Here is a 14213-nt window from a genome sequence, read left to right on the forward strand (position 1 = left end):
TTATTCATGACATTGTGTTTTTTAGAAATGAACATAGAAGATATTGGGATGGCTTTGTAAATTTGTTTCATGGGCAATTTCACAGCCTTTCTGTCCTGTAGATAATTTGATAATTGATATTGATTGTTTCTAAAATGAGTGCAGGAATGTGTGTAATGGTATCGCTATGGTCTATTTGCTTTACATGCATTGTAACTGAGAAAATAAATAAGAGTCCCCATGTTAACAATTATGTCACAAAGAAGATAACTTTTGCATTTCTGAACCATGAGAATAAAGTATTTAGAAGAGGTGAGTCCTTTGTGCAACATATAAATACTTACTCCCACTTGAATGCCTGCCTTCAGAGCCAGAGTGCAAGACCTCAGACTGAGCTGTTCTAATCCTTGATATGAAAGATGAAAACCCAAACTGTAATGCCCCTGAAGCTGACTCCAGAGGAAATCTTAACTCCTTTTTTTAACAGGTAATAAACACATAATGTTTAGTGTAGTCCTGTATTGTATGATATATGATGAAGAATAATGTGACTGTTTTGTCTGGCTGCTATGGCTATCAACCTGACCAAGAGGAAAAAAATCTGAACAAAGTCTAATTTTCATCTGTCCTGCATCATGCAGGATGAGAAGGTCAACAGAAAGATCAGAGATGTTTTCGTGCCACTCTATTCTCTTGTGCAGTGCAAAGATTTAATAACAGTGAGAAGAAAGAGCAGACACTGCATCCAGCAGTACTTTGTGGCTTGTATGTAGGAGCTACAGTAAAAATTAGCTGACTGCTATTCTTGTGGAAATGGTGGGTAGAGCTCCAGACCAGTAATATGTACTTTTCACACTACATATGAAAATGTAGCTTGTTAGCTACAGCTATTTGTTTCGTATTAGTGACACTGTTTACTCCTAATTTTATCAGGAGGTAGGGAATTGAGAAGAGACTTTGAAGAACTTTCTTCCAGTGTTTTCTTAGCTTCTGCATCTCTGCTCAGTTTGACTCTTTTAATGTGATGTTTCAGAGGACTGAAAACATTTCCACAAAGTATGTTCTATGCAAAGCAATTCTTTCTGTGTCTTCTTTTAAACACTAAACTTGCATGATGTATTTTAAAAACTGTACCAGAAGCAGACTACACCAAATATAGTAATGCAATTCTCCAGGTTCTTCCAACTACCCTCGGCTTTTCTATATCCACCTCTTTCTAGAAAATGAATACATTATATTATTCTAATTGAATATCTGAACAAATTTCTGTTCTTATTCATACCAAGTTCCCAATAGTCTACCTCAAGTTGTGTCCTCAAAGAAACACCTATTTAACAAAGCATGTAGCAGCTTACTATTGTAATGATCCCTCAAGAGGAATTTAACTTTTAATTAAGTGAAGCAGAGTATTTACTCTTCCTATATAGCTGATTAATCAGGGCTTTGTTAGTTGTGTAGAGGAAAGAGGCTAAATTAAATACACCTTTAATGAGTTGATTGGGAATTGACCTCTGCTGTCATCTGGAGGGCAATATATAAACACAATCACTGAGGGGATTGTTCCTGAGAGGTTAGATAATACCCCTTCAAAGACTCCTTAAGTAGTGACAGATTGGTGTTAAGAAATCTAACCCACATGACTGAAGGAGGTTCATGAAAACTGTTGATTATTAAAGATCACGTTTGATGAAGCATCCAGTACAGCAGGTTACCCCTTAAGAAATACTAAATGATGTTCAGGTCCCCTGATGTTAAAGCCCTTTGTAAAATATATGGCTTATGTAAGTATCACTTATTTTCCTGAATATCTGTGTTAGGAGTTCAGGCAGTGAAAGAAGGTCACTTAGTAGAAATATCAGTTAGAGATTTGTAGCTTGCAGTGCAGTGAAATCAGTAGCAAAAACAGCAGATATTTCTGCAGAAATGAAATTTCACACAATACCTTTTCCCTCCATCTCCACTGCAATATTATCTTTGTGTTTCACTCAGAGAGGTGACAACCATTGCTTTGTCATTATAGTCCTTTTACTGGTCTAAACAGATCTAAGAACATGTGTCTTAGCAAGTAAATGGCTGGGGAAAAAAGTGGCTGTATTAGTGTTCTGGTGCCTTAAAGACAGGAAGTTTCTTGGCCCATCATCGCACTAGCAGCAATGAGATACAATATTTCATGATAGGAGTTAATATTGATAAAAAAACATGTCAGAAGTATTTAGCTTCTCACAAATAGAACAAATATGTTTTATTTAATGAGAAAAAGCTTTGATGGTATTTTTCTTGAATTAGAAAAATATTGTGTTAATTCAATATTTATAAATGCTTCCTCAACCACTCAATAAATAGAAGGAATATTACTTCAACCTTTGCATTATTTTCTTTCCTCTGGACATTTTGATTAAATGGGCACATGGTCTTTATTCTCAGGACAGCAAGGAGAATTAACCTCAGTGATTTTTGGGTGACTCTGCCCTTCTTTCTGCCTTAGGCACCACCCTAGGGACACAACTAGAAGGTAATTGTCTTGACACTAGGAAAGGGAAGACAATAGATTGGAAAGCATTATTGAAACATAGCCCTTACTAACTAACGTACACATTTACCTATGAAATAATGATGTCCTTGTAAAACCTGCTATAATAATGTTAGAGTTTCGAAGGGAAACCACTTAGATATTTCCTTATTGTTTTTTATTTGTTTGTTTTATGCAATTGCATATTGACCTGCAGATATGGAGTCATGAAATCATAAAAAGTGACATTCCAGAGAAAACCTTCAATAACCCTTGTAGGGATGAAAGTCAAATTAGTTTATGAAAGAGTCTGTGTTTGATCAATAGTGACTGGTCTGTGGTGTTTTGACTGCCTGTTTTACTTTGAGGGAGATAATCAAGCCTTTCAGATTCCCACTTCTTTTTAGCAAAATGCTCATAACTTTTCATATTAATTTGCTTCTAGAGGAAACAAAACCAAGGACAAATAAGTAGGTTTCAGACAGATGCCCACAGCTAAGTAGCTGTGTGGGAAAGGCTTTGCTTTCCTTTGTTTTCTGCTAAGAAATGCATCTGGCATGTTGGATGGAGGTGAAGATGAATAACTCACAATTTTTATAAATTGTGGGGAAAAGTCATGATCTTCCCTTGGAATATCAAAAGGTATTCTGCAGCTGTGGAATCTGAACCTGAATAAAACTACCTCTGTAGCCTGACCTCAGCATTCCCAGTGCATAGGGAAGAGGAGAATGCTACTCTGTTTCTTTCTCTTCCAGATGCTGAGTGTCTAGAAACTGTGCCAGAATGAAGTCAACTAGCAAAGCCTGTCTGGCTTACACCTACAGCCAGAAATGAGCAACTTACTTTTCCCTTTTGAAAGAAGAGGAGAAATCTTCTGAAAGTCCCCAACAATGTAGACTTTCAAGATGCAAAGGAACAACTTAGATAATCTTGTCTTGGCATCCTTCTCCATGAATGGTTGGATCAGATGATTTGGCTTCCTTCCAACATAAGCTGGCGTGATTCCGCAATTCTACTTAAAAAGATGTTGCTCTTTCTTGAAGGGAACTGCTGTGAAATTTGTTTTCCTGGGTACCAGCACACTGTTGCATCACCAGTTTGCATTTGTAAGTCTTTGGTTTCTGAACTTAGTATCTTGAGATGGCAGGGTCAGGTTGTTAGCCAGATTTCATTTGAAATCTCTTTCACACACAGATTAATACAGCAATCATCTTCTATTTGGCATGAGATTTAAACTATACTGTTGCAAGTTCTGCAGGTTCAAGCACAGATGGTGATATAAAAAGCTTTGCTAGGAGATATCCATAAACCAGGTTATTGCTGAGACCTGAGCTCAGAGATGTTTGTTCTGGACATGTCTGTTCACCTGGAGTCTCCATGCTTCACTCTGCAGAGGAGCAGTTACGTCCATGACCACTTCAATGAATGAGTTTTACTCCACTACTTCTGATATACTTGTTGTCATTCTATTATGGTCAGACCTGTCTTTTGTATAGAAGGAGACAAAATCTTATTCTTCATTCTGTAATAGAAGATAACTATATTGACTGGACTTGCAAAGTAACTCTTAGAACGTAGGCTTTCCGGGCAAGAAGAAATTTTTTGTGCTTTATTTCTTTTCTTTTCATTCCCAGCAAGTACAATCATAATTTTATCTGAAGAAAAGCCACACTGTGAGTAAATATTTTGAGCCATTATTACTATTTTATAATGGGAGCACCTCATACAAAAGCAAAATTTTTTAGGTTGCTTTAATGTTTGCATCTTGCCAACAGATTGGTTTGTATTTTGGGAACTGTTTTCCCACTTTAGTTCCTTCTGTTCACAGATTTTCATAAATAACAACTTAGAGCGTGATTTATTGCTCCAAAGTATTGTCTTTACCACATCAATTAAATACACAAACATAATGGTAATTGTCTGATGCTCCTCTGAGTTCACTTCCTGGCCTTCTGTTCTGTGCAGTTCACATAATTCGTATCTGTAGATTATGATGACAAACAATCAGAGTTGTGGAAGAAATATTTTGCTTAACATCAACATATTTCAGCCTCTATTAGTGACAGTGTTTTGCTGAACAGAAGAACTGAATGTCCATAAACCACCTGTCCTTTAGGGGAGTTTGGGTTTAGCAGATGAAAGTCTTAGCTCAGTAACTACTTATAAGAAGTAAAATTACTCTTACTTGATTAATACATTATATAATAAAGACCCTGTTTTTCATTTCCATAGAAGAAAGAAGGTAATTATTTCTTTTTTTGTTTCTTACACAAAGGGTAGATGAAAATGAGAGATGTTCATATGCTTTTCAATCAATCTCTGTTAATAGGAAAGTACATTTATTTCCACATATTTCCTATTACCCAGAATTAATAACAAAAATTCTAATTACTGTTATGCATGGCTCTTTTAAACAAATCTGCACTTTACACAATTTTAATTAATCTATACCATTCATATTTCTAATTAAAGTGCAATAATACTTTGAGAAGTTGCAGCTTAAAATGGCTGGGAGGGGGCAAAGTCAATTATTTCTATTTTTATTCTATTTTTATTTCTTAGCATCATAATTCTATTTTAAATATATTAGGAAACTTAATTTTTAAAATATACAACTATGCAAATTTAATCAGATTTGGTGTTCAACAGGGGAATATTTCCTAGTTTTCAGCATACTATAATAAATTTTTTGTAAGGAGATTTTTTTGAATGAATTCATTGATGCCACATAAGCCAGAAAATAATCTGTGTCTTTTATATTTGTGTACTATTTTTAACTGTTGTGATTAAAAATGTTGGGTTTTTTTGTCCTTTATATGCATTCATAGATTTTAATAAACACAAAAAAAAAATGCGTGAAAAGGAAATCATACATTTGGCAGGATGTACCTAACTGTGCTTGTTCTTGTACAGATGTTTGTTTGGCTCATGTTCCCCTTGTAATCCATTACAAAGTACATATCTTTTCTGCAGAACTGCGGTTTAGGCAATTGTTCCTGATTCTATGTCATGCAATTGATTATTCTTGGCTATATATGTGTGTTCCTCCCTGCTGAACTATACTGTTATTCCTTTTCCAGTCTGGTTTGCCTATTTGCCAAGATGGTACTGAATTCTGCTACTACATTAGATAGCAGCATTAGCATATTCCAGGGTGATATCACCTACTGGTTTAGTGAAAATAATCTCTCTTCCACTGTTTAGGTCTTTAATAAGTATACTAAATAATACTAGCCCAGGTGAAGAACTCTGCAAAACCACACATTCTATATTGTTTTGATCATGAACTAGTGACATTCTCTATCATCTAAGATTTTTACAAACATTTTTTGCCATCTGCAAGTTAATCTGAAATAGTTTCATCTGGACCTTAATTCCATATCCTATTTATAAGAATGCCACATAAGAAATTCTCAAAAATCTTACTCAACTGGAAAACAGAGAAAATTAACTACTGAGAAGTGTTTTCTGGGGAATCTCACTTGCTTACTGGGAAAACTGATTTTAGAGGTTTTACCTCTGTTAGACCCTTATGCACTTTTTCTTCTCTATTTTTTGCCTTCAGGGCTCTTTCAGCTGGCTTGACATTATGGTGGTTGATGTCTTCTCAACTCCCATCCTACAACTCAGTGTAGAGATAAGTTCGTATCATCAGGTATCTCACTTAGCCTCTTTAAGCTCCTCAAAATAACTGATAATGAATCTGAGACTGCCTGACTCCATTCATTTAAAATCAGAGTCAAATCCATCAGGTTTTGCCATTCAAAAAGATTTGACTTATATAAGTATCTTGGAGGCTGTTGTTTCTCTACTTTCCCTTTTCCTGTTACTACTACCCTCCACCCCCCCTTCCCAATAGAAACAGGGAAATGCATAAATGATTAGAGCTAAAAGAAGACCAGACATTGTCAGAAGACCAGAATGTCAGCATTCTGTGAAACTTAGATCTTTTAGTCTCCACTAAGTATATTGTTAGTATAGCCCCTACTAGGCTATATTAACAGTTTAATTTCCAGATATAAAAATAGCTGTGGAATGATGAAATCTTCTGTGAAATTTTTTCATTTCACATTCAAGAACACATTCATTTTATCATGACAAGAAAGCAGCACAAGTAAGCTGAAATTGTTTTAGTTTTGATAAGATTCAACCTTATCCCATTAATCCAGTTCCAGTTATCTTGTAGATCAAAGGTATTACACTGCAGCTTCAAAGATAGATGGAAAGAAAGGTTATTGCCATACATTTGCCAACAAGATACCTTCAGAGGCACAGAATATGCAAAGCACTGTAGAAACATTAAGGATTACCACTGTAATTTAAGTATGGGACCAAGGGAAATTGGTGGTGTTTGAGAGGGTTAACAGGATACAGACTGTTCTGGCCGCTGAGTTTAGTTACCTAACTTTAATCCTGCTTGAGAGCAGACTACAGGATCAGGATATGTATTGTGACTTTCAGAATCAGCATTATCTGTGCAAAAACTTTGGTATTCTTACAGAACGACTTCCCAATTGCAGAAACAGATAACATAAAAAAAAAACACATTTACAATCCTAGTATATAATAACAACTTCAGGAGTATTTAGTTGAAATGGTAAATGTGAAACATCTGCAGTTGTCAACATAACTTTATGCATCCTATTAGCCCACAGCTTATGTTGTAAAACAACAGATTGCAGGACTTTTTTTCTCCTCATGGAAAACTTCACAAGTGTAAACTTTCTCTTTACCATTTTGACTGTTTTCTCAGCCTTTTTTTTCCTGAATGCAAGATGCTTATACAGCTGCAGTATCAGTTGTCATCCTTTGATCTGGTGGCCAGTGTAGTCAGAACTGAAGGAAAGGTCTCAGGTCTTCATTTCTCTCCATCAATGCTTGCTAACCCAAAACCATAGGCCACATAGATTGATTACCCAGCCTATAGACCAGACAGGTTATACAGTGACAATAATGCAAAGATGGTACAAAAGAGGTGGTGATAAGTATCCAAAAGGTTATTTAAAGGAAAGACTCACCCAATAGAGGCCTTCAGTCTACTGGAAAACACCAAAGCAACCTCCACCAAGGAGCAATCTCAAAGAGATACTGCTTCAGTGGTGGTCAGCCCTTAAATGAGGTCTACAGGAGGTGAAGCCAGGCTCCACCCCTTCCAGGAGCACAGCTGAATTACCCTCACCTGTGTTCCCACAGCTGACCTGAAACTTGCCTCAGCTGATTAATCAGAGGTTCAGGCTGTGATTACCAATTTCCCATACACGGGTACAGGTGGGTGGGTGCTGAGATAAGCAGTGGTGTAAAGCGGATGGTACTGAGGTTCACCTGTGAATGGAAAAGCCTTAGGTCTTGTGACTGTTCCTTCTCACACAATAGTTGCTAGAATTGTGTTCTATCTTCTTTATAAGTGACATAGAGTTCCCTCAGAGGATTAAATTGTTGAATTTTGTCTTTGATGTTTAATCTTTTGGTTATTTCTATATGTGCATTGAAATAGAGATCCCTGTGAGGTTACCCATAGGAATAACAGTTTAGGAGAAAAAGAAATAAAATAATTATTTCAGTGTTGCTAGTTGGGTTTGTTTTCTTTTTAATCCCTTTTTCCTTTTCTACTCCTAGCTGTTTACTAATTTAAAGGAATACAGAGATTTATTTTCTTGTTACTGACATACTGATTTTGGTGTGTCTAGAAACAACATTTGAGTGACATAATTGAACCTAGTGCTGAGACTGTTTTAATTACATTAATTTTAATTATATGCAGTACATTTTAATTAGGTAGACTGAGACAGGGGAACTTCCATCTATTAAGATGGTCTGCAACACATTTACATAATGGGACCCCATTTCTGTTTGTTAACGTTACTCTTCTTGATGGCTTCATTATTGGCAGAAGGTGATTTTTTAAAAAATTCCATTTTAATTTGTATTTTTAACAAGTACATTTGAAATACACTTGACATTGTTCCTTGCCCTGCACTAAAAAGATGCACTTTAAACCAAATATTCAAACTGTGGGAAAACAAAGGAACCTCTCTCTGTGTTACCAAGTTCCTCTATCAGACATGACTTTCAAGATCTGAACTGGGAAATCACTTTGAGTGCTTTCAAAACAACTAAGGAAAAATCATGTGTAATGTATGAATATTGCCATATCTCTATGTTCACCACAAAAACTTCATGGCTACTGTCAAATGTGTTTTGAGAAGGAATGCATATTTACCATTAAAGATAGAATTCTCAAACAGGGCTTTCATCTCTGATACCTTTTTTAGACCTTGTTTTTGTGTCCCTGATGTGGCCAGGGGACATGTACCTTCTATCTGGAATATGGTAGTTTCTTTCAAGTCCTTGAAATATCTCCATCCGTGGTGTACTGTGTGGGCCATGGCTGCGCTCTTGCCATGTCCTGTTCTGTCCTGGCTACTGATGACAGTACTGGGCTCAGAGTAATGAGTCTTACTCACAGAAGCCTTTGTATATCTTTTTGGTCTTTCTTGGACATTGTACTGGGACTGATGTAGTGTGTCCAGATCTGGAGATCCCAAAGCAGGAGTTGTTTGAGTGGGTCCAGAGGAGGCTGCAAAGATGATTATAGGGCAGCTTTTCTATGAAAAAAGCTGATGGAGCTGGGTTTGTTTAGCTTGGAGAAGAGAAGGCTCCAAAAGACCATACTGCAGCCTTCCAGTGCTTAAAGAGAGAGAGAAAGACTTTTAACATGGGTAGACAGAGATAGTACAAAGGGTAATGGGTTTAAAATAAAAAAGGGGAGATTTAAACTGGATATTAGGAGGAGATTTCTTACTCAGAGGGCAGTGATGTGTTGGCACAGGCTGCCCAGATAGGCTGTGGTTGACCCAGCCCTAAGAGCGTTCAAGGTCAGGTTGGATGGGGTCCCGAGCAGCCTCATCTGGTGGATGGCAGCCTGTCCATGGCAGGAGGTTGGAACTAGATGGGCTTTAAGAGCTCTTCCAACCCAAGCCATTTTGTGATTCTATGATTATTAGGATACAGTAACTCTGTCCCTTTGCATTTTATAGTCTGCTTTGGATATAGATAGTGCGTTTAATTTTTGAAAACATGAAGAGGAGCAGAGTCTGCAATCTACTGTCTTTGTTTCCTAAACAGCAGTCTGACATTGCACTAATTCACTAAGCTTAGCCTTGACAGCTCTTTCTCTCACAGACCAATATCACTTTACTTGAATCATTGCAGGATTTTGGAGATTTTTACATTCTTTTCTTTTGGGAGACTTAAATTCTGAAGTGAGATACAATAATAAATAAAACAAGCAATGAATTATGATTTTGAGGAGAAAAACAGTCTCTTAACCAAATGAAAGTCTAGATCTGGGGAATTGTATTTGGATGCCTGTAACTAGTAGTCTAGAATTTGAACCATAATTGTACATTCAAATATACTGAAGTGATTTAGGAATTTGGTCTTCTAAAAGGAACACAGCACTTAATGAAGTTTTATGCAGTCAGATGAATGAATCCATCTCATCTTATTAAACACCTCAATATATCATTCCCTTTTCTTTTACCCGCTTCCAGGTGAACAGATTTACTTCCCAGTTCAGGTGACTGCTTTCTGTGTGTATATCTGACCTACACCAATTTTGTACAACTGGGTAGGACAGTAATACCACAGGTAAATCAGTGGATATGAGGGAAAGGTGCAAGATTTTAAGCATGGAAATAGTGATTTGCAGCTGAAGATAGCAAACTTTAGTAAACTGAATCACAACCAGATAATTTAGTTTAGTCTTTAAATTCGCAGAATACTAAGCTGTACAAAACTATACACTGAAGTAGCAAAACTGGTCAGATGTTTTCTACTGAGATTTCAGTTCTTTTCCTCTCAGGAAATACTTGATTTTGGTATTTCAAAATATTTAGTAATTAATTTCAGATGTAATTAAAATACAGATTGTGTTTATTAATTCAGTATTTAACATGGAAACATAACTGTAGGTCTGATCCAGTATGAAGTGAAATAAATCTTTTCAGTGAAATGAAAATATTTAAAATCAAATTGGTTTAAGAAAATATTCATAGGCAATTTTCCCTAGTTCATTGCGAACCCAGTAGTAGTTTGGGTTCCTCTCTACCTTATCAGCCATGCTCCCTGAAGCACTTTATTCCGCATTATGCAGTATGGTTTTGCTCTAACCAAACTTTGTGCTGTGAATCGTAAGAAACATATTATGGATGCATTTCAGGAGAGTTGATTTCTGTGTCAAGCTTGGCCCAGATAGAAAAGAGGCTTCATAAGACAGAATTTCCTCATATGGGGGAGCCCAGTGAATACTGTCCTTTTTCCCACTTAAAAGAGTGGAACTTCCACTCTGTAAAGTGTATTTGTATTCCAGAATGTTGTCACAATTTGGTCAGATCAAATGGTTGATGTGACAGAACCGTCTTTGCAGTTAATCTTGAATTATTGGAAAACAACTGTAAAAAATTCATATTTAACTTCTTAGTTATTCTTTGGTCTCTAATGCTGAACAACTGCAGCCAAAGTGAACAGTTCCAATAGCACTGCAAGGGTTTTTTCTTCCTTTTGCCACAATCATTAACTAATACTACTAATGCTGAATTTCATCTGCTATTTTTATTAAGTCATTCAATACAAAGTTTTGTTTTGACTAACATTAGTCAATCTTTGTGATGGATTTGTTTTGGTTAGATGTCAAGCTCCTACCCAGTATCCTCAGCAGGATGGAATGGGGTAGAGGGAGACAACAGCAAAAAAAGCACAAGCAAAAAAGACAGGGAAACCAATTACCAGTTACCATGGTGGTGAAACAGTTTTGACTTGGGGAAAATGGGCTTCATGTTTTTGCAATTATTTAAAATACTGACACTTTCTCCTGTGTCCAGCATGGGGTAGCCCTGCTGTCTTTTCACAATGGCTGTCCCATTAAGCCACTCCACCACCAGCACCTTGCCAACTACACCATCAGCAAAGGCTGTCACTTTAAAGCACAGTATCATTTTCATATCACTTATTAATAAGCGCATAGTTCAGTGAATACATCTAGTAAAAGTCAGTGAGAGTACAGCTGACATCCATTACTTTCACCTGTTACTACACCATTTCCTTCCTCAAGTAGTTACTTGTGCACAGAAGGACTCTTTCCTACTGTGGTCAGTTTTACGGATCTCCCTCAAACAGGAATCCATTGAGACCTCAAAGAAACATAAATATCTTTGCCAGGCATAACATCGTGCTCCTGCTTCATGGCAAATAAGGGTATTTTTACATTTGTGCTCATTTGGAAGTGTGCATTTTAATAGTCAGATGCACGCTGCATCAGAAAATTGTGCTAGTTCTTGCAGAAAAATTTAGTATGATAATCAAAGAAAATAAAGATTTTTATAAAATTAAACCGTTATCCTGTCTTGTGAATTTAAACTTAGAAGGTGGAGTGCAGACATATAAGTACATGTAATCAATGTTTTACAATAAAACTCTCTATAATGTGCTTCATACAGGCTGTGCCCTTGAATACAGCATTGCAGCTCTGTCCTAAATCTCACACGATGTTTCTTTGCTCAGTGTTGTTGCATGTACTCCACAATGCAGAAAAAATGAGAAGAAACCCTTGTACTGACCCTTGATAGGTTCTGGTGACTTGTCAAGAACAGGATTTGACTTACAGTTGATACAAGAGGAAAAACGTGTGCAAAACATCTCACACAGCAGAAATTCTACATACATAAAGAGAAAGGAAAAACTGTGAGGATGAAGAAGACTGGGTGGACTTGATGCCATAGAGCACAGAAAGAATGGAATATAGAAAACAGAGTGCATCCTAGGCAAGAAGAATGAACAAACTTTATTTTAAGAGGAAAGAGTTCTTGTCCTTAACAAACTGAATGTTATTTCTTCAGTGTCTCCATTTTTCACAGACTGGTGTACAGACTGATCTAAAGTTGTTTAGGTAAATATCCTTCAAAACAGTACACTGCAAGTACTGATTATATTCTTAAAGAACCTTAAGGGTCAAAATTGATGTTGTGAAGGAATTAAATTTTTTGTACCTTATTTTCTTAATATTTTAGTTGATACCATGGTAATGCTAGTTTGAATGAAGACAAAATCACTCATCCATTACCTGTAGTCAAGAGGGAGAGGGACTCTGAAACAAGTGCCCATATTGCAATATATAACACAAAGGCTAATGATGGGTAACACTTTATGCTGCTTGCCTTTTGCTGAATACATATTTCCATAATGTTTTCCCCAAATTATATACACACATTTCTCACTCTGGAAATCCATTCTAGCTTGTTTTCAGAGTGTAGTTTATGAGATGCACTGTTGCAGTATCTAATCTGTTGCTCTTGGCAGGATGACTTACCACCTCAGGAATGACATAAGAAAGATTTTATTTTCACCTTGACGTTTTTGTTTTCTATTTCCAGATGGATTTTGCTCTTGCCTGTGTTATAGCCTAAATGGGAAGCAAGCACAGAGAAAACTCATTTTGCAGCACTGTGATTTTTTTTTCCCTTTTTTTTGTTTTGTTTTGCGTTTGCTTATACCATTTACAAGACTGATAGCACTGATCACTGAAGAGCTCTGAACTCTGAGCAGACAATCAAATCTGCAAGTTTCATTTTACAGTCTCAATTAGAACTCAGTGTTACCAATCAATTAAAGAATAAATAGAGATGTGCTAACTTATTTGGAAAATTAATAGTGTTGGCTGTGAAGGAGAGTGGACAGGGCAGGCGTTTGATGTTTGCCCTTGAGTAACTAAGCCACTAAAACTGGGATTAGTTTTGAGAGAAGGGATAATGTCTGAAACAAAAACATTTTCTGGTAGACTGGCTCACATCAGTCATATCCCACCATTCACCCTGTTTCAAGCCACAGCAGTGCAGCAGTATTTTTCCAGGTGGGGGATGCCTGAACTGATTATTTTGGAAAACGAGATGCCTGAGGATATTTTCTCACTGCTTTCATTAAGAAAAGAAACACTGCATATGATTTATGCCACAAAAAAGACACTCGCCCAGGCATAAATGAATATAAATAAAGGAAACAGTTTTCTTCAGCAATACATTTTTTGGCAATATCAAAATAGTCATGTATTTCTGATGGGGCCAAACCATCAAATGCTCAGGCTATGCTTTGATTAGTCCCACTGGAAATTAGCTCAGTAAGATTTGACAGAACCTAGGAAGGAAGTGATTGTCCCTTGGAAAACAAGAAATTAAAAAACAAATCAGTTTTTAACTAGGATAAAAGATATTTTTCATATATTTCTCCAAAAGAAGTAGGAATCAAAAACATTTCACTGTAGTCCCAAACAGCCTAAAGGGTGAAGATAATCAAGTTGTAGAAGTTATGAAATAAAGTTCCAGATCTAGCAGTTATTTGGTTATACAGGGTGAAATAGCTCTGATTTTCACAGCCCAGAGACAAGAAAGTGTGTTTGTCACATCCTAGGAAGCACCTATAGCTAGTTATTCTGTGGTCCAGGGCTGATTTTCAGTTGGTGGAAGCCTTTAGATGTACGAGATTTGGAAAGAGCCTACCATGGCACCAAGCTGCTGCTGGCTACATTCTTACCTGGGTCATAAGCCTGTGAAGCTCAAGTCTTGTCACTAATAAGACAAAGCAGGCAGTGACCATATACTCCCCACATTTTGTGGGTGCCTGACCTCTAGGGATTTTGATGTGTTTTTCTACCAGTCTACTATGGAGAAGAGCA

General features: G+C 36.7%; 1 long non-coding RNA gene across 1 annotated transcript; it reads right to left on the reverse strand.

Annotated features, from left to right (window-relative positions):
• Positions 1-2804: 2804 nt before the first annotated feature.
• LOC140251970 (uncharacterized) lies at positions 2805-7587 on the reverse strand. The gene is made up of 3 exons (XR_011903503.1): positions 7507-7587; positions 7222-7409; positions 2805-4469 (listed from the first exon to the last, which is right to left on the reverse strand). It is a non-coding gene; the product is annotated as an uncharacterized lncRNA (long non-coding RNA).
• Positions 7588-14213: the final 6626 nt, after the last annotated feature.

The sequence above is a fragment of the Excalfactoria chinensis genome, chromosome 4 (assembly GCF_039878825.1).
Source record: "Excalfactoria chinensis isolate bCotChi1 chromosome 4, bCotChi1.hap2, whole genome shotgun sequence".
In the NCBI taxonomy this organism is placed as follows: Eukaryota; Metazoa; Chordata; class Aves; order Galliformes; family Phasianidae; genus Excalfactoria; species Excalfactoria chinensis.